General features: G+C 47.7%; 1 protein-coding gene across 1 annotated transcript in view; it reads left to right on the top strand.

Annotated features, from left to right (window-relative positions):
- Positions 1–18,338, top strand: part of Snx29 (sorting nexin 29) — a 470,841-nt gene that overhangs the window by 432,823 nt on the left and 19,680 nt on the right. The gene's annotated exons all lie outside the window — the stretch shown is intronic.

Below are 18,338 nucleotides of genomic sequence, written 5' to 3'. Positions count from 1 at the left end.
CCAGTAAGAGGAAAGTCACTGCTGTTTGTTCTCTAATCTCCTCACCTTGTTGAGGAATGGTTGCTGTTCTGTTTGTTGGGGGCAGTTCTTCCTGTAGCCTAGGCTGGCCTGGAGTGGTCCGTGAGCTTCTAGATCCTCACTGGGAGGATTCCAGCTGCACCACACTCCAAGCTTTGTTGTTCTGTTTTAAACTGGGTACAGATTCCAACCTGAAGGCACTGTTCAGACTATTTCCCACAGTGAACACACCCCAGCACCCCTGCAAGCAACACAGGCCAAGACAGGCCCCAGCACCAGGAACATCTTGCTGTCACTCTCTCTACAAGGCACCATGGTCCTGGTCCTAATTTCTAATGCCATAGATTATCTGAGGCCTGAGAACCTCATGTGAAGGAATTCCAAACTTGAAAGTCTCTTGCTTTTTCTCTCCACGCCACAGCTGTCAGACTCTTCTGTGCTGCTGCATGGGGTACCTACTGGTTCCACTTCATTGCTGCATAATATCCTATGCTGTGAAGACACCACAGTTGAAGTATCTTTTCTGTCTCTAGAAGCTTGAATGACATTGGCTAACTATAAATCATGCTGTGTTTAACCTTCTACCCATCTCTTCTGCTTTCTGGGCTGAACTCAGTGATGGAATCACTAGTCAAATAGTGTGTAGATCTGCCTCGTTCATGTTTAGTTTTTAAAATCGAGTCTCCCTCTGTAGCCCAGGCTGGCCTGGGACTTGTGATTCTTCTGGCACACACTTGTTTACACTGGGATTACAGGCATGAGCCACCACACCAGCTAGTTTGCCTCCTTGAAAGAACTCAGAGGATGAGAAAACTGTCCACCTTCCCACCACCTAGAATCAACAACCATGCACATTTTGTCCTTTCTACTTCTGAGCTCCTTAAAAAAAATGCAAAATTTTCTGATAGTCCTCAGAGTACACAGAAAGCTGTAATGAGTACATACCGCCATCCAGATGGAATGAATGCTAATGTTTAGAAATTAAATATCATAAATACAGCTGAGATCTCATTGTAGCCCTCATCCCAGAGGGGAGCAGCATGGAACTGTTGGTTCCTTTGGTCCATGCATTTGTGCTTTTATGGTGGGATTATAAAAGTGTTTTCTTTTTATGGCTCTGCATAAATGATGTCACTTTTTATGTATCGTTTCCCAGCTTGTATTTTTCAGTGGTATTACAGGATTTTGATTTAGTCATTTATACAATGCCCCACCCCCCCCCCCCCCCCCGCGCCTTTTTTTTTTTGAGACAGTGTCTCACTATGCTATAGCCCACATTGCCCTTGAACCCATGATTCCCCTGCCTCAACCTCCTGATTTCTGGGATTATAGGTATTCTTCACCATGCCTGCTTGATCACTATAGCAGAGGCATCCTGTGCCCGTCTACCACCTCACGTCTACTTGAGACTCAGTTTCCCTTGGCAGGCTTAGGCATGAGGCTGCTGGCTGATGAGACTTTCATGTCTTCATTCCATTGTTGAACTCTTGCCAAACTGACCCCCAAGGCATCCTTGCTTTTTCGATTCCAGTGGGTGGAGATGCCAACATTGGGCCCAGGATAGCATTTTACCCCAGTTTTGAATCCATCCTCCCCAGACCCAGATGACTGGTGACAGTAGCTGTTCAAATGCCCTTTTCTTTGTTTCACCTTGTAAGCCCGTGAGTTCATGGTCATTTTTCTGCTGGCCAGGCCTTTCTCCCGGATCTGGATCTGTGTCTTGCAGGTGTCACCCTTTGCCTCCATGGCGCTTTATTAAGACATGCCTTGTTTCCTTGTGGGGGTGGTGGCTTGGACTCCTTATCCCTGGGACCCAGACTTCACCTCCTCCCTATGTGTGCTGTGTCTATCCCCACTTCCTGCATTGTCCCCTTAATGTCATCATGAACACTTATTTACATACATGCCTGCTTCTCTGCCTGCCAGTCAGCCTAATTGAGGAGCCCCACCTCCTGGAGGGAGGAGCCCATCACCCCTGGAGGCTTGCATATGACTCATACAAGTAGAGGCTAGATTTGCACTTCACTGCATAGAGGAGCATTAGGCCCCAAATTGTGTTCTTTGTATGTGCATTCCATGGACACCAGAGGCCAACTTTGGGTATCATTGCTCAGGTACCACCCACCTTGTTTTTTTGAGACAGGGTCTCTCACTGACCTGTTTCTCAGCAGTCAGGTAGATGGTAGACTAACTGGCCAGTGAGTGCCCCAGGATCTGCTTGTCTACACCCCTGGGATTATAAATACATGCCACCATGACAGGATATTTTATATGGGTCCTGGGATTGACCCAGATTCTTGTACTCTTGAGGCATTTCTGTCCACAGCTACAACCTTCTCTGCAAACCCAAAATCGTGTTCTTTAGTGAACATTATTCAAGGGAACACCTGTATTAGTCTGGTCTCTCTGGAGGAACAGAATATATACATATACATATATATGGGGATTTATTAGAATGGCTTACAAGCTGTGGTCCAGCTAATCCAATAATGGTTACCTACCAGTGGAAGGTCCAATAATTCAATAGTTGTTCAGTTCATGAGGCTGGATGTCTCAGCTGATATTCAATATCTGCTAAAATCCTGAAGAAGTAGGTTCTAAAGCCAGTGAAGGAATGGGCTTTGCCAGTGAGAGTGAGGGCAAGCAGACAGAGAACAAGAACTTCCTTCTTCCATGTCCTTATAGAGCAGTGGTTCTCAACCTGTGGGTCACAGCCATTGGAAAACACATATTTCTAATGGTCTTAGGAACTGAGACACTGCTCAGTAGCAAAATTACAGTTATGAAGTAGCAATGAAAATAAATTTATAACTGGGGCAGGGGAGTAGAGGGAAGGGGAGGGGGGTAGGAACATGAGGGATCCAGATGGCCGAGTTGGAGGAGGGATGGAGAGGGAGAGCAACAGAAGAGATATCTTGATAGAGAGAGCCCTTATGGGGTTAGGGAGAAATCTGGTGCCAGGAAAATTCCCAGGAATCCACAGGATGACCCTAGCTAAAACACTAGCTAAGCAATAGTAGAGAGGGTGCCTGAACTGGCCTTATCCTATAATCAGAATGGCGACTACCCTAATTGTCAATAGGGAGCCTTCATCCAGTGACTGATGGGAGCAGATGCAGAGATCCACAGCTAAGCACTGGGCTGAGCACTGGTAGTCCAGTTGAAGAGAGGGAGGAGGGATTGATTATATGAGCAAGATGGGGGTCAAGATAATGAGAGGGAAACCTGCAGAGACAGCTGACCTGGGTCATGGGAGCTCATGGACTCTAGATGGACAGCTGGGGAGCCTGCATGGGACCGACCTAAGCCTTCTGCCTGTGAATGATAGTTGTGTAGCTTGATCTGTTTGTGGCCCCTAGCAGTGGGACCAAGATTTGTCCCTGGCGCATGAGCTGGATTTTTGGAACCTACTCCCTATGATGGTATACCTCACTCAGTCTTGATGCAGGGGAGAGGAGCATGGTCCTGCCCCAACTTGGCATGCCATGCTTTGTTGACTCCCATGGGAGGCCTTACCCTTTCTGAGGAGAGTATGAAGTGGGTAGAAAGGAGGTGGGGGGAGGAAACAGGATGAGAGAAAGAAGGGGGAAACTGTGGTTGGTATGTAAAATAAAAATAATAAAAAAAAAAAAGAAATTTATGGTTGGGGGTTCCTAAAACCATCGGAAAACATATTTCCAATGGATGTGACCCACAGATTGAGTACTAGTGTCATATAAGCTGCTACCAGGTGTGGCCCAGATTAAAAGTGCCTTTCTGCCTCCAGATCCATATTAGAATCGGGTTTTCCCACTTCAAATGGTTTAACGAAAAAATCACTCCACAGGTGTACCCAACCAGTTGAGTTAATTCCAGATGTCGTCAAGTTGTCAGCCAAGAAGAGTCGTCACAGCACCTTCCAGCCCCTCCTGGAATGGCTGTGGAAGCATTGCCTCTTGAGTAGCAGGGACTGTTTCTGGAGAGCTGTTTCTCTCGACTGGGTCACAAGAAGCATTAAACTCAGCTCCCAGAACATTCTCATCATTTAGTTTTCTGGGGCTTCTGCCTTCTGAGGGAAGGTGCAGTTCTTTTTTTATAATGAGTTTTGAAGCTTTTTTGAGCCAAGTGCCTGATCCTCATAAGCTGCTGAAAATGGAACTGTTTTGAGTCACAAAAGAGCCTTTGATTTGGCTTGTGGCTCTCCCCATGAACCAGGCAGCCTTCTTCCTATTAGCAGGAAATAAACAGAATCCTGTTCACATCAGCAGGGCTGTCCTCAAAGAATGACAGCTCCTGGTTGCTATCTGTGCACAGGCACTACTCACAAAGCATTGGCTGTGCCCATGTGCACACTCTCATTTAATCTCCGGGTGGTCACACCTTGTAGGACAGCACCTGTCCCCCCTTTACACATGAATCCTCAATCCCTATCTTGCCTCAGGACCTTAGTATGCACATTTGCTCTACTCTTCTCATAGTGGGTCTTTCTTCTCTGTCAAAGTTCATCTTAGGTCCTTCTTGCTCAGAGAAGTCACCCCCTTGAGTGTAGCTTTCTTGATTCTTTGTTTTTCTCCTAGTAGCTTTAATGTGACTTAGTGGTTTGTTTCTGTACGTGAGGGTGTACTAGGACAGACACAGAAACTTCAGCAAAGGATGGCATGGTGTAGTTTGTAGTTTGGAGATGTCACTGACACGTAGAGGATGGGAGACTGCAGGTGGAGGATGGGGAGACTGCAGGTGGGGGGTGGGAGGCTGCAGGTGGGGGATGGGAGACTGCAGGTGGAGGATGGGGAGACTGCAGGTGGGGGATGGGAGGCTGCAGGTGGGGGATGGGAGGCTGCAGGTGGGGGATGGGAGGCTGCAGGTGGGGGATGGGAGGCTGCAGGTGGGGGATGGGAGGCTGCAGGTGGGGGATGGGAGGCTGCAGGTGGAGGATGGGAGGCTGCAGGTGGGGGATGGGAGGCTGCAGGTGGAGGATGGGGTTGGCATGCAGGAGGAGGGCATACCAGAGTAAGCTAGCAAGAGTCCTTGAAGGCTGAAAGGGGACTAAGAAGGCAGAGACAGGAAAGTCAGGTCCACACTGGTGATGTTGGTCTCCATGTAAGGTCTAGAATGATGCTGTGGTCAGAGCCCCAGGGCAGATCTTGTCAGCTGTGACCCAAAGGTCACATTCCTTCTGAGATCTGGTAAGGGCAGTGACAATGATGACATTGGAAACTCATAGTGGCAACTGAGGGGACAGGGCTCCACAGTAACCAAGCAGGGCTTCTTCTTGAACTCATGTTTTCTTTGGCAGCCACTGGTCATTGCCCAGTGCCCTGGGTCCTTCCCAGGCATGAACCTGTCTTCCCGCCTGCTTTTACAGGCTGCACCCTGCTGTGACAGCTTTTGAATTTTGTCACCCTGGAGATTCAGGGCAGGCTTCTTGGAAGGAATGATTTCTTTTTTCATCTAAGTTTTGTTTGTTTGTTATTTAGAGACAGCATCTCACCATGCAGCCTGAGGCAATTTAATGAGAATATACTGTCTTGGTTAAGAGTCTGACTTCAGGAATGCTGGATCAAGGAGTCCAGGGTGGTCTCTTTCTTGGGTATACACTGACCCCTGCTTGCTATCTGATGGTTTCTTGCTCTGCCTTCTTTTTAAGTTGGCTTTCTTGTCAGGTATAGTCCTTCTTGGGCAAACATGACTTCCCTTTCCAGCTTACTTTCTACCAGTAGAACACCTCAGGCAGAAGGAGCAGTTGCTTTCATGGTGGATTTCATGCTGAGCGTGTGCGCGCGCAAGCGTGCGCGCGCGCGCGCGCGCACACACACACACACACACACACACACACACACCTTAGTTAGTGTTCTGTTACTGTAAAGAGACACCATGACCATGGCAACTCTTATAAAAGAAATCATTTAATTGGAGCTTGCTTACAGTTTCAGTGGTTTAGTCCATTTTTATCATGATGTGCAGCATAACAGCATGTAGGCAGACACGATGTTGGAGAAGGAGCTGAGAGTTCTACATCTTGATCCACAGGCAGCAGGCAGAGAGTCCACCTGAAGTGATGCACTTCCTCCAACAAGGCTACACCTCCTAATCCTCCTCAAGTAATGCCACATCTTGATGACTAAGCATTCACTATGTGAGCCTATGGGGGCCATTCATTTCAAACCACTGCACACACATCCATGCATGCACAAATTTCCCATTGTTGTCAACCAGAGTGGTCTTACTCAGCTCTCCTTGAAAGACAAGAGTGGACATCTGATAGCCAGGCCATCAGATGTCGTCAATGAAATGTCACTCGGGCCTGACCTTCAGTCACAGTATTACAAGTGGCTCTGTACACCGGGTAATAAACCCAGACCTCATTTGGGATGGGCAGGTCAGTCTTTTGGGAAGATGGACTCACAAACCTGCCAGGTGGCTTCCTGTTTGTTTCCCACCCTTGCCTTTTCTCCTCACTTTTCCCTGCTCCTGCCTGCTCCTGTGGTGGTGGAAGAAAGCCCAACTTAGAGCACTTGCTGAGGATTCTCATGGAAGGCCTCCCTTGGGAGCAGCAGTGGGCTGGGGTTCTTGGCCATTTCCTTTGTTGTCACAGCAACACCTCCCGCCCCAATCAACTTAGCTTTGGGGTACTGATGATGCCTCAAACACTTTGATTCTAGAGACAGTTAAGCCCAATAGCCACCCCTTTCCAGTGGGTGGTGCTGAGCTCCAGAGACCCTACAGATGTGAGAGATCCTACAGATATGGTTGTTGATGAGGCAGTTCCCAAGCTGGGCAGTAGGGAGGTGCATGGCCTTCCCATACTCTCTTGTACCAATTCAGAATCCAGCTGGTGTCTGTGTACCAGGATGGGCTGTGTCCTGTATCCCCACCCCAGGCTAAATCAGGCTGCTTTCCAGAGGCAGGCGCAGGCAGGGCTCAGGCCCACACTTCCCATGTGCTGTTCACTGTGGTCATTCAGCAGAGGGACCTGAAACAGTGATTAAGATGGTACTGACCTTACTTTATGGAGCGTTCAGCCCAGCAGAGACAGGAGACTCTAAACAAGTCTATAATAAAGGTGCATCTCTATGGTGCCTGGTGCCCTACAGTGACCAGGTGGGGCTGTAGTAGAGGGTTTGAGCTGGTCAGGAGTCAGGTCAGGACTGCTAAACTGAGTAGCAGTGGGCCTGTCACCATTAACCTGGGATGCTGTAGTGGCTAGATGGGCTGAGCATAAGACCTATGCTGGCCATACTAGTTCCATACCACACACTGGGTCCCCAGTCCTTTCCTACTAGTGAGATGGAAAGATGCCCATCCCCTGTGGATACCTGAGATGCTATGTCCAGGCTCAGGACACCTGTGACCCAGATGCCCAATACATGTATGTAAGCTTTTCCACCAAGGCTAGAGCTGGACAAGATCAGATTATGCTGCACATAACGTCTTCTCCCTTAGGACTTTGAGGGGGTGGGGCTCTAGGGTTAGAATGTATAGTTCAAATCTTGATACCAGTGTTTAAACTAATCATCCTACTGTACTTCAGTGACTTCAAGCAGAAAGATAAAGGCATCTCATTCTTGAGGTCATTAGGAGGTCATGTAAATATTGATCCCACAGGAAGCATTCAGAAACCTCTGGTACTAGTGTCTACCAGGCCAAGGTAGAATGCAAAATGTCCTGGGTCTCCTGGCCCAAGTGCCTGTTAATGCCACCTACTGCCCACTACTCTCATCAGTTCTCCCTAGTGGTCAGGGCACTGTGCATGGCATGGCTCCATTTTACAGATGGGGGAATTGAGGCTCAGAGGGGCCAGCCAAAGCTCAACCTGGTTATCTAGCCCAGTTCTTGTCCTGGGGTCTGAAACAGAAATACACTTCTGTTTGTTTGTCATTTTTGCCACTATGGATGTGGTAGTTTGAAAGAAAATGACCCCTCCAAAGGGAGTGGCACTATTAGAAGGTGTGGCCTTGAAGGAAGTGTGTCACTGTAGAGGCAGACTTTAAGGTCTCATATATGCTCAAGATACTGCCTAGTGTTGCAGACAACTTACTGTTGCCTGCAAGATGTAGGACTCTCAGCTCCTTCTCCATCACCATATGTGCTTGTGCACCACCAAGCCCCACCATGATAATGGACTGAACCTCTGAACTGTAAGTGAGCCCCAATTACATGTTTTTCTTTATAAGAATTGCCATGGTCATGGCATCTATTAGGCAATAAAAACCCTAAGACAGAAGTTGGTACCAGGGACTAGGGTATTGCTGTGATAGGATTGACCATGCTTTGGTTTGGAGGAATTTGGACTTGGTATTTTGGGTTAGGAAAGTAGTAGAATGCTTTAAGTGCTGCTTAATGGGCCATACTAATAGGAGCATGGGAGACAGTTAATGTAACTGTAAGGATTGGACCCCAGTTATCTACTTCCTCAAGCTAGATTCCCACCTCCTAAAGTTTTTAACAACATCCCCAAACAGCACTCCCAGTTGGGAGCCAAGAGTCTAGATACATGAGCCTGTGAGGGACATCTCTATTTAAATCAAAGCAGTTAGTCACTGCATAAAGCTCTTCACCCAAGGACTTGGGTGATGAAAACTAACAGCAGCTATGGCTTCTGGGACTCAGACACCACTAGAAGTCACAGGTCTTTGTCAGGTCACAGCACAGCTACAGTTACTGCCGTGGAGTACCCTTAAGTTCATAATGAGTTTGCAGTTGCTGTAGCATAAGACCCACCAGCAGACCTTAGGATTGATGAGTCAGCACAAAGACCCTCGTGAGTGCTGTGTCATGGCCCCAGGGAGTATGTTCAATAGGAAGGGCTTTTCTTTTCGTTCTGTGTATTTGTACCATGACTTGAGAGTTGTCAATCTGAAAAGGGCCACACAGTACTCCAGACCTCATGGTCACTGTCCTTGCCCCTCTGGGGACCACCACCTACCGTTTGGCTTAGAGCTGTCTCTATCTTGCTTGTCTTTTCCCTGTTTTTTCTCCTGAATTCCTTTTTGTGAAGATGGTGCTAGATAAATAGTGGGGCAGGAGGAACTTATTGGAAATGAACTGGCTTGTGCTTATTTTTAAGCAGTTGACTTACAGAGTAGTGCCCAGGTACCACCAGGTGGGATAGTGGCTTTGGCTTCAATGTGGAACACTGGGAGGCCACGGAGCCTTGGAGGACTGCCCACAGTGGGCAGTTCAGGTAAGGGGTGTTCTGTGACCTGCACATTCTATGACCTGCCTCAGAGGATCCAAATTGCCCTCCTATCGCAGAGCGTAAGCTCAGAATGTGATGTACAGGTGAAGATCAGGTTGTAGGCACAGCTGGCTCTGTGACTCCTGCAAACCCTCATCATATCTCCCCTTTTCTGTCTGCTAGCTTCATTCCCAGAAGGAATAGTAGCCCAGGAAAAGGAGTAAACGCTACCGTGCTCTGCCATGCTTATGTACCAAATCCTGGTGGGTTTATTTATTCAATTGTTTTGGTTCTTTTGGTGTCTGTGTGTGTATGTGGGGGATGTGCGTACACATTTGCACACTCAAGGAAGCTAGGATGTCCTTCCTCAGGAGCATTCACATAGGATCTGTCATGGATCTGGAACTCTCCAAGTAGGCTAGGCTGGCTTGACCAGTGAGCCCCAGGAATCCAGCTGTCTCAGTTTCCCCAGCACTGGTATTAGAAGTGCCCCCCTCTGTGCCTGCCTTTTCTACATGGGCTCTGCAGCTCCAGCTCAGGCCTTCATGCTTCCACAGCAAGCACTTTACTGACCGTCATCTCCCAGCCCATCTGTTAAATGGTTGTGGGCTATAGCTCACACGTACACCAGGGTTCTCAGTGCAGTTGCACTTATGCAGCCATCACAGGGCCCATTTTAGAACATTTTCATCACCCCAGGAGGAAACTGCATCCATTAGAGTCATGTCCCATCTCCCCTTCCCCAGGAACTACTGCTGCCCTTTGTGCCGGTGCACGTTTACCACTCTGAAAGTTTCTTATACGAAGAATTATGTACTGTGTGGCATTTGTGACTCATAGAACTGTTTCCAAAGTTCATTTGTGTTGTAGTAGGCAGCATCATTTTCTTTTCATTGTCAAATAATATTCTAGTGTATGGATAGACCACATTTTGCCTGGCCATATATCAGTTGATGGATACTCGCCTTATTTATGCCTTTGACTGTTATGAAGAACCCTGTTGTGAACATTTGCTGGTGAATGCTTTCCCATTTCATTCCCTTCCATCTAGGAGTAGAATTGCTGGCCATGTGGTATCTTAGTCTATTCAGGCTACTATTTCAAAGTATCATAGACTAATGTCTTTAGCCAAAAGAAATTACTTTTTCTCACTTCTGGAGGTGAGAAGTTCAAGATCAAGTCACCAGTAGCCTCAGTGTCTGGTAAGGGTCTGTTTCTTAGTTCATAATGGCTTTCCTAGCTACAACAGTGAACCAGATAGCTCTCCAGGCTTCTTCGACAAGAATGCTAATCCCATTAACCATTCACTTTCCAAAGACTTCACCTAACACTGCCTCCATGGTTAGGCCTTGTGTGTTTCTGTTTATCAGTCAGGATCTCCATAGAATCCAGGTGTACCTCCATCTCCTGTGCTCCTACCACAGCCTCCATGTTCTGGGATTACAGGGCATACGTGGTCATTGCTTGTGGGGGTGAGGGTTTAACATACTAATTTGGAAGGAACACAAGCATTTGGACTGTTGCATATGTTAACAGAGTGTTTAGCATCTTGAAGAATGGTCTGTTTTCCAAGCTAGCTACTTTATTTTCTGATCCTGTCTGTTATGCATGAGTGTGTTTGTTGACGTGTGTGTGTACTTTTTCCATACTCTCTCTCACCAACACCTAATATTGCTTATCTGCTGATTGCTCACACTCCAGGGAGCTTAGAGTCCTGCCTCCTGTGTCGTATGTGCCTCCCTGGACACTGACACTCAGCACCTTCTCTACCTTCTCTTGGGCTCCTTCTGCATGTCTTTGAAGAAATGTCTGCTGACATTTGGTTGTGGTAGCTGTTTCTATACCTCAGACACAAAGCCTGGCCAGTGTGTCATTTACAGCTATTCTGGAAGGTTTTTTTTTGTTTTTTTTTGTTTTTTTAAGTTTCTAAGTTTTAGCTCTTATGGTTAGTTCTGTTATTCATTTTGAGACAACCTTTGTGCATGGAATGACAAAGAAATGCACTAGTCACTTGTGGGTGTTTGTTTACATGACTGAGTGAGCACCTTCACTTAAAAGACCATCCTCTTCCCATTGAATCGTCTTGAAAACTCTATGGAAAGAAAAATCAGCTCATTATAAATGTGAGGGAGTATTTCTGGGCTTTGATTTCTTCTTTATGGATCTAAATATTTACCCTTCCAGCTGGTTCCCCAATATCTGGATACTCACACTTTGTAGTAAGTTCTGGAATTGGAAAATGTGAGTCCTCCCACTTAGTTCTTTTCCAAGATTAGTTTGGTTGCTCTGGGTCCCTTAAGTATATATATTTGAGTGTTAGGATCATTTGGGGGTGTGTGTGAACAACTGGATTTTGAATAGATATTACAGAATCTGCAAGTGAATATGAGACATAATTGTCATCGTTAACTTAATAAAAGTCTCCCCATCCACAAACACAGTATGCTACCCAATCTTTGAGGTCTATAATTTCTTTGAATGCTATTCTTTGTTCAGAGTTTGAGCCTCATACTGCCTCTGTTGAAGGGCCCATAGTTGGGGTGATCTCTATGGAGAAAATTGTGGATGCTCCAGCAGCTGGACCAGGAGGTGGTGTGCCTGCCTCTGACAGTGTGGCTGTCCACAGGAAGCGAAAGCTGTCCAAGGGATCCACCTCTGCATCAGCAGTGTTGTGAGGGAAGGAGAGGAGTTACAGGGAAAAGGTTATCCACTGAACTGGAGCTGTCTGGGGCTGGGGGTGTAGCTTAGTGGTAGAGGGCTAGCGCACAGCATTTGAGGACCTGAGTCAGAGCCCTGACTTGGCAATAAGTAAGTGGCTACCATTAAGTAAGTAATAGTGTGTGTGTCTTAGTTATGGTTTCTTTCCCTGTGAAGAGATGTCATGACCACAGCAAACTTTATAAAGGAAAACATTTAACTGGGGCTTGCTTAGTTTCAGAGGTTTAGTCCATTATTAGAATGGCAGGAAACATGGCCACATGCAGGCAGACATGGTGCTGGAGAAGGAGCTGGGAGTTCTGTCCTGATATGCAGGCAGCAGGAAGAGAGAGCCACTGGGCTTCTGAAACTTCAAAACCCACCCCAGTGACATACTTTCTCCAACAAGGCCACACCTCCTAATCCTTTCAAATAATGCCACTCCCTAAGCATTCAAACCTAGGAACCTTATTCAAACCACCACAGTGTACATCTTTAGTGATGCAAAAGCTCCAGATGGGACCAGAGGGCTGCTGTGCTTGCTTTCATCTCTCTCTCCTCTTGGTCTCTTAGGTTCAGCAAAAACTGAGGGGCATCTCAAGAGATTAAGAGAAAGCAGGCTTGAAGATATCTGCTCTGTTCCCCAGCAACCAAGGCAGGGTTTCCACTTTAGTCATGTTTTCCTGTGGCTCAGTCATTGTGCCCCTCCAAGGGCCCAGCCTGTGACAACTACTGAAGGTGAGGGGTAGAAGAGATATTGCACATTGTCTTCTGCCTGCAGGGAGGCAGACAGGCTACCATATTCAACTTGCCCTGAGCAGAGCAAACTTCCAGGACTTCTGTGATCACCTTCCTCAGCCACAGCCCAGCCAAGGTGAGAGTGTTTGAACTGTGGCATGTGGTCCACCCTGCATGAACCATGGGGCCAGTTGGTTTCTTATTTCCGTTCTTGGCAGAGCTGCAGGTCTACTCTGGTGTGGGCACATTGGTTCTCAAAGGCAGGCAGCATGGTTGCTGTTGAAGTCAGGCAGATGGTGTTTGCTGTTAATCTCAACTGTGTAATTTCGAGGAAATACTTAATCTCCCAGAGCCTCAGTGTCTTCCTCTGCAATATAGGGAGCCCAGGACCTTCTTCCCAAAGCCATCACAGGGGTGTGTTGAGGTAACAGATCTGTTGAGTGGTACTGGGCAGAGTGAGCTTCCAGGGGAGACTGCTGCTTCAGGTGTTAGCGGCACCGTGAGAAGCATGACATGGGGTGCGTGCAGTGGCCATGCAGTTGGATTCTGCTGCCCGTCCTGGAACAGTTGTGTTTCTCCTACTGTTTGTGGTGGCCGTTTTTCACCAAGAGCACATGCCACTGACCCTCTGGGCGAGCTGCCTTGTGTGCCCAGACTCTTCGCTGACTATCCTGTCCTTGTGTTGCCCAGCCCCAGGCTGTGACCTGTCTGCTCTGAATTTGAGAGGAGAGTAGGGCTGGGCTGTCTGGGCCAAGCACCAGGCCTCTAGGTTTTCCTTCAAAGGATCTGTGAAGGGGCTTTTGAGACCATGGTGTCCTCTCCAATCTTTTCCTTGCTCTTCTAGGCAGCATTTTCCCAGGGACAATCAGAACCTGATTAGGATGTTCCCATCCTAGTGATATATTTCCACGCGTGTGATGTGAGAAACAGTAGTGCAGGATATGGTGCAGCTACTGTAGGTCTATAGTAGAACCCTTGACCTCTCTTTAGGAGTGTCAGGAGACCTGGTGCAAATTTCAGCACCATGAAGACCAGCTGCAAGGGTATGGGTTTGTTGTTGTGTCTCAGGCACCTCTGCATCCTCCCTGTGAGATGGAGTGCTCTGCTGTGGAAGGGGTTCTGTAATTCCCTGCTGGGCATGTGTTGGGCTTGCTGTCTTTAGCAGTGCTGATCTTCATTCTCCTTTAAGTAAATATCTTTGCACATATTTTCAGGAGATTGGGAGTGAAGGTTGTAGCCTTCCATAGCTGGTCTCAAATCCCAGCACCATGCTCTCTAGATGTGAACTATAGGTGTGGTATATAACATGGGGGCCTCAGGTCACTACCTGTAGTAATGGGCCTTCTCCCCAGGATCCATGAAGACCCAACCTGAAAGCCTGCCCTTCTCATGAGGCCTCAGTCCTGTTACCTTGTGTTGGCCATAACTTGCCCATGGCTCGGGTCTGATGCAAGGCATGCTGGGAGGTCTTGGCTTCCTTTGTGCTCAGGAGGCAGAGATGGCTATGTGAGCTAATGCCTGTTGTCTGTTTTTTACTCTTCTTTGGGGGGCCCACCACTCAGCTCCCAAATAAGTCACACACAGAGGCTTATTATTACTTATGAATGCCCAGCCTTAGCTTCACTTAGTTTCTAGCCAGCTTTCTTTATCTTAACTTATCTCGTCTACCTTTTGCCTCTGTTTCCCTTTCTCTAACTTCTGTAAAGGCTTGCTATATAGCTGGGTGGCTGGCCCCTGGAGTCCTCCTCCTTCTCTGGCTCCTAGATCCCTGATCCCTCTTCCAGATTTCTCCCTCTATCTATGCTGTCTGCCTGCCAGCCCCACCCATCCTTTCTCATGCCTTGCTATTGGCCATTCAGTTCTTTATTAGACCATTGGGTGTTTTACACAGGCACAGAACACAGCTTCACAGAGTTAAACAAATGCAACATAAACAAAAGTAACACACCTTCAAATGATATTCTACTATAAGTGCCAGTGCTTGCCACAGTGCGCACCAGAATGGGCACAGGAAGCTAACTCAGAGAGGCTCTTTCAAGGTTCTAACATTCTCTCTGGTAGTACCCTGTTTTGGATCTGCTGACTGAAACTGCTGCCTCTCACCAGGGACTGGCCTGTCTGTTGCTTCTGGCAGGCCAGACCTCCCACTCTCAGAAGATGCTGTGTTGTGCTTGGTGAGAGCGGAGAGAATAAGGGAAGTTCAGGACTTCTGTCCTTGAGGACAGCACTGCTGTGGGGTGGAGCTCTCCCTACAGGAGAAGACCAAGTCAGAGCTACCTTGAGAACGGGGGTAGGGGGTGGGGTGGGGGGGTGGACCCCCAAGTATGTATATGGTGATATTTTATTTGTACTAAAATGTGATTTTATTTGTATGTTAATAAAGTTGCCTGGGGGTCAGAGCTAAAAGCAAGCCATAGCAGAAGTCTGGCAGTGGTGGTGGCACATCCAGCCTCATCACTTCTAATCTTCGAGTTGGCTGCTACTCCAGGAGCCCAATCAGAAACACCAGTTTCTTTGACCCTTAAGGACTGGCTTTATGTGCCTGTGATGCCACCCCAGGTACCTGGATGATACACAGGCTCTGAAGGACCAGCTCACTAACATACTGGTCTTTTGTCCTCTATCTTCTTGTCCAGCAGCCCTTAGAACCAAGGGCTTGTTTCTAGACCAACCTGGCCTTCTCCACCCCACCATTCTTGAGATCTATGTGTTTTCTCGTAGACCATGAAGCTCTCTCTGGCTACCAGACAAGATAGCGAGGCTGCTGGGTTTGAAAGAGAAGGCAGGGATCTTTTTTTTCCCCCGGGACAGGGTTTCTCTGTGTAGCTTTTGCGCCTTTACTGGATCTTGCTCTGTAGACCAGGCTGGCCTTGAACTCACAGAGATCCACCTGGCTCTGCCTCCCGAGTGCTGGGATTAAAGGCGTGTGCCAACACCACCTAGCAAGGAATCTTTTTTTTTCTTTTCTTTTTTTTTTTTTAAAAGAAATCTCTTGCTTTAATCTTTTCAAACACTGTTCAGTCCATGTAAAACATGTCTGTGGGTCAAGCCTTGTCCATGGACTCTGTCATTAGGTCTGACACCACCCATCCACACTGCCCCCTTCAGCCTGCTGGACAGTTCCAGCTGACGTCTGGTCCTGACACCTCCATCCACATTACAAGAGCAGTAAGGTATGGTGGTGCACACCTGTCACCCTGGCAGAGGGTCACAAGCTCAAGGCCAGCCTGGGATACAAGTGTGAACCTGTTTCAAGACAAAATCAGAAACAAGAAAGCCCCAGAAGCAGTAGGCTCTTTTGAGAAAGCGGACTTCAGCACTACAGATACTCTGTTCAGTAATACCAACCCATGAATATCCTCTTTGTTGGAGGTGTAATGGTGTTTGGTTAAATAGAAATGTATCCTAATTTTCTAGATTTATTATTAAGTATTTAAGAATGAAGTATCAAGTGGCTATAACTGTTTATTATTTATTTTATTTTGTTGTCCTGTTTTTGACATAGAGTCTCCAGTAGCACAGGCACTCCTCAAACTTGCTTCATAGACACGGTTAGCCTTGAACTCCTGATCCTTGTGCTTTCACCTCCCAAGTGCTGGGATTGCTGGAGCTACAGCTATGTTAGTGTATGCCAGGGATGCAGCTCAGAGGTGGAGCACTTTCCTAACATGCATGAGGCCCTGGCTTTAATCTTGTAGCATCACACAGCACCTGGTGAAAAGGCCAAGCTGACGAAGCAACTGTGGGAGATGGTTCAGTTTCATTAGATGAAGAGTTATTGAGAACTGCCAGTTTTCATAATAAAGTAAAACCATCACTATTTACAGAGAGCAGCACATGGCCTCCCCACGTTACTGGTGAGAAGTCTATCCTGTTCCTGTGTCCACGTGGCGAATGGAGATTCAGGCTGAGGACCAGAAAAGTTTTGGTACTAGTTCGGGGCTCAAGGTCAAAATCCAGGCAGCCTGCCTAGGTACTGAGGTGATAGGCATCCCACTGTGCATACACCATGGCTTCTGCTAAAGCCAGGGAGGAAGCGGGATTTCTGTGAACAGAATACAGGTGACTGTCAGGGAGAGATGGCCAGGAGAGTTTACTTCTGAAGGTTGGAGGTTGTGTTGAGTTAAGGGTCTGAAGTTGCTCCTTGAAGACCTGTATCTCTGTTCAGCTGCCATTGAGTTTAGGGCCTTGGGCAGGTTCTTCCCATCCAGACCTGTCACCAGCTGTGGTTGTGACATAAGGATGCAGCTCCTGGGGGTATGGGGCACAGGAAAGACTTGAGGTGTGCTTCTGCTCACAGGGGAGTTAGTGCATTCTGGAAAACATTTATCATGCATGCAAGCTTGAGGTCTGAGTTCAATTAAAACATTAAAACCAAATAAAAGGGGGGAAATCCTTAGCTTGGCTCACTTCCTTAAAACAACAAACAAACAAACAAACAAAAAACCCCTGGGCATGATGATGCATGCTCTGCTCACTGGGACGCACTGGCCAGCTAACCAGCCTACTTAGGGAGCTCTAGGTAAGAAATTCTGTCTCAAAAATAAGGTGGATGGTACCTCTGGAGGAATTGCACCCAAGGTTTTCCTCTGGTCTCTGTATACATGTAAACACACACGCATGCACGCACACACATAGACAATGGTTGCTGCTCAGTTGGAGTTTCTTTTATGAAGACAGGATAGGTTCCCGGGTATTGGCTCTCAATATGAGTGGGTGCTAGGAAAGAATTGGGGGTTCCTCCAGGTGAGACCCCCATCTGTCATGTCAGCCTGTGGGACCTGGATGGGCTGGCTAGACTGCTGGGGGCATGTCCTCTTTGGGTACTTGCCTTCCTTTGGCTCTGTGGCTCAGCATAGCACCACTGACCTCCTGTGGCTGTAGTGCCAAGTGTCCCTGTCCAAACCCAGAACCCTCCACAAGCCCCTCCAGGGTTGACAGCACCTTTCTCACCTTCTTGCTGTAGAGCCTTTCAAGCTGGCCTTCGAGGTTTCTTATGCAAATTAAAACCCAGGCCTGAGTAGGTCCACCTGGCCCATCCACCCCCTCAGGAATGAACATCTAGTCACTTAATGATGTGTTAACATGTGGGGACCAAGGAGCAGAATCCAGCATCCAGACTCAATGGGCACAGGCCAAGTGGTTCCAGCTTGACCCTGCCAGGCTGTGGAGATTTCGGCCACTGGCCTGGGGCAGTGCTGTTGTAACTAACCAACCTATGGCACTGGGGTTGCACTGGGACAACTTATGGCATGGCTTTGGACAGGAGGCCAGGGGAAGCCCTGCTGGCAGATTCTCCCTGGTTCTTCCTCCCACACAGTTCCTAAAGGAGACTTGCCAGAGAACACACAGGGCTCTGTAAAACTATAGTCTCAGAAAAACTGCAGTAACACAACTGAGTGTCATCAGCCTGACGTCCTGAGTTGGACCATATGACGGAAGAAGAAAAATCAACTCCTGCCACACACACACTGTGGCATATGTACATGCACACACAAATTTGAAAAGGTAGTAAAAACTTAAACTCAGTCTTGGACAGAGGGCCATCAAGGATGCTTACATACACACCATGTCTCTCAGAGTACCCAGAGAATCGTCACACAGGTCCAGACAGAGGGTCTGCAATGGAGCGGCTACTCTCTGTGCAGTCATCCTGCGTGTAAAGGCCAGACAGACGCAGGAGGAGGAGTGGCCGAGGAGCGTGCAGCCTCTGAGCACACACCCAGTG

Source organism: Onychomys torridus, chromosome 8, assembly GCF_903995425.1.
Source record: "Onychomys torridus chromosome 8, mOncTor1.1, whole genome shotgun sequence".
NCBI classification, from domain to species: Eukaryota; Metazoa; Chordata; class Mammalia; order Rodentia; family Cricetidae; genus Onychomys; species Onychomys torridus.
The sequence above is the reverse complement of the archived record's forward strand: the minus strand, read 5'-3'. Positions and strand labels throughout refer to the sequence as shown.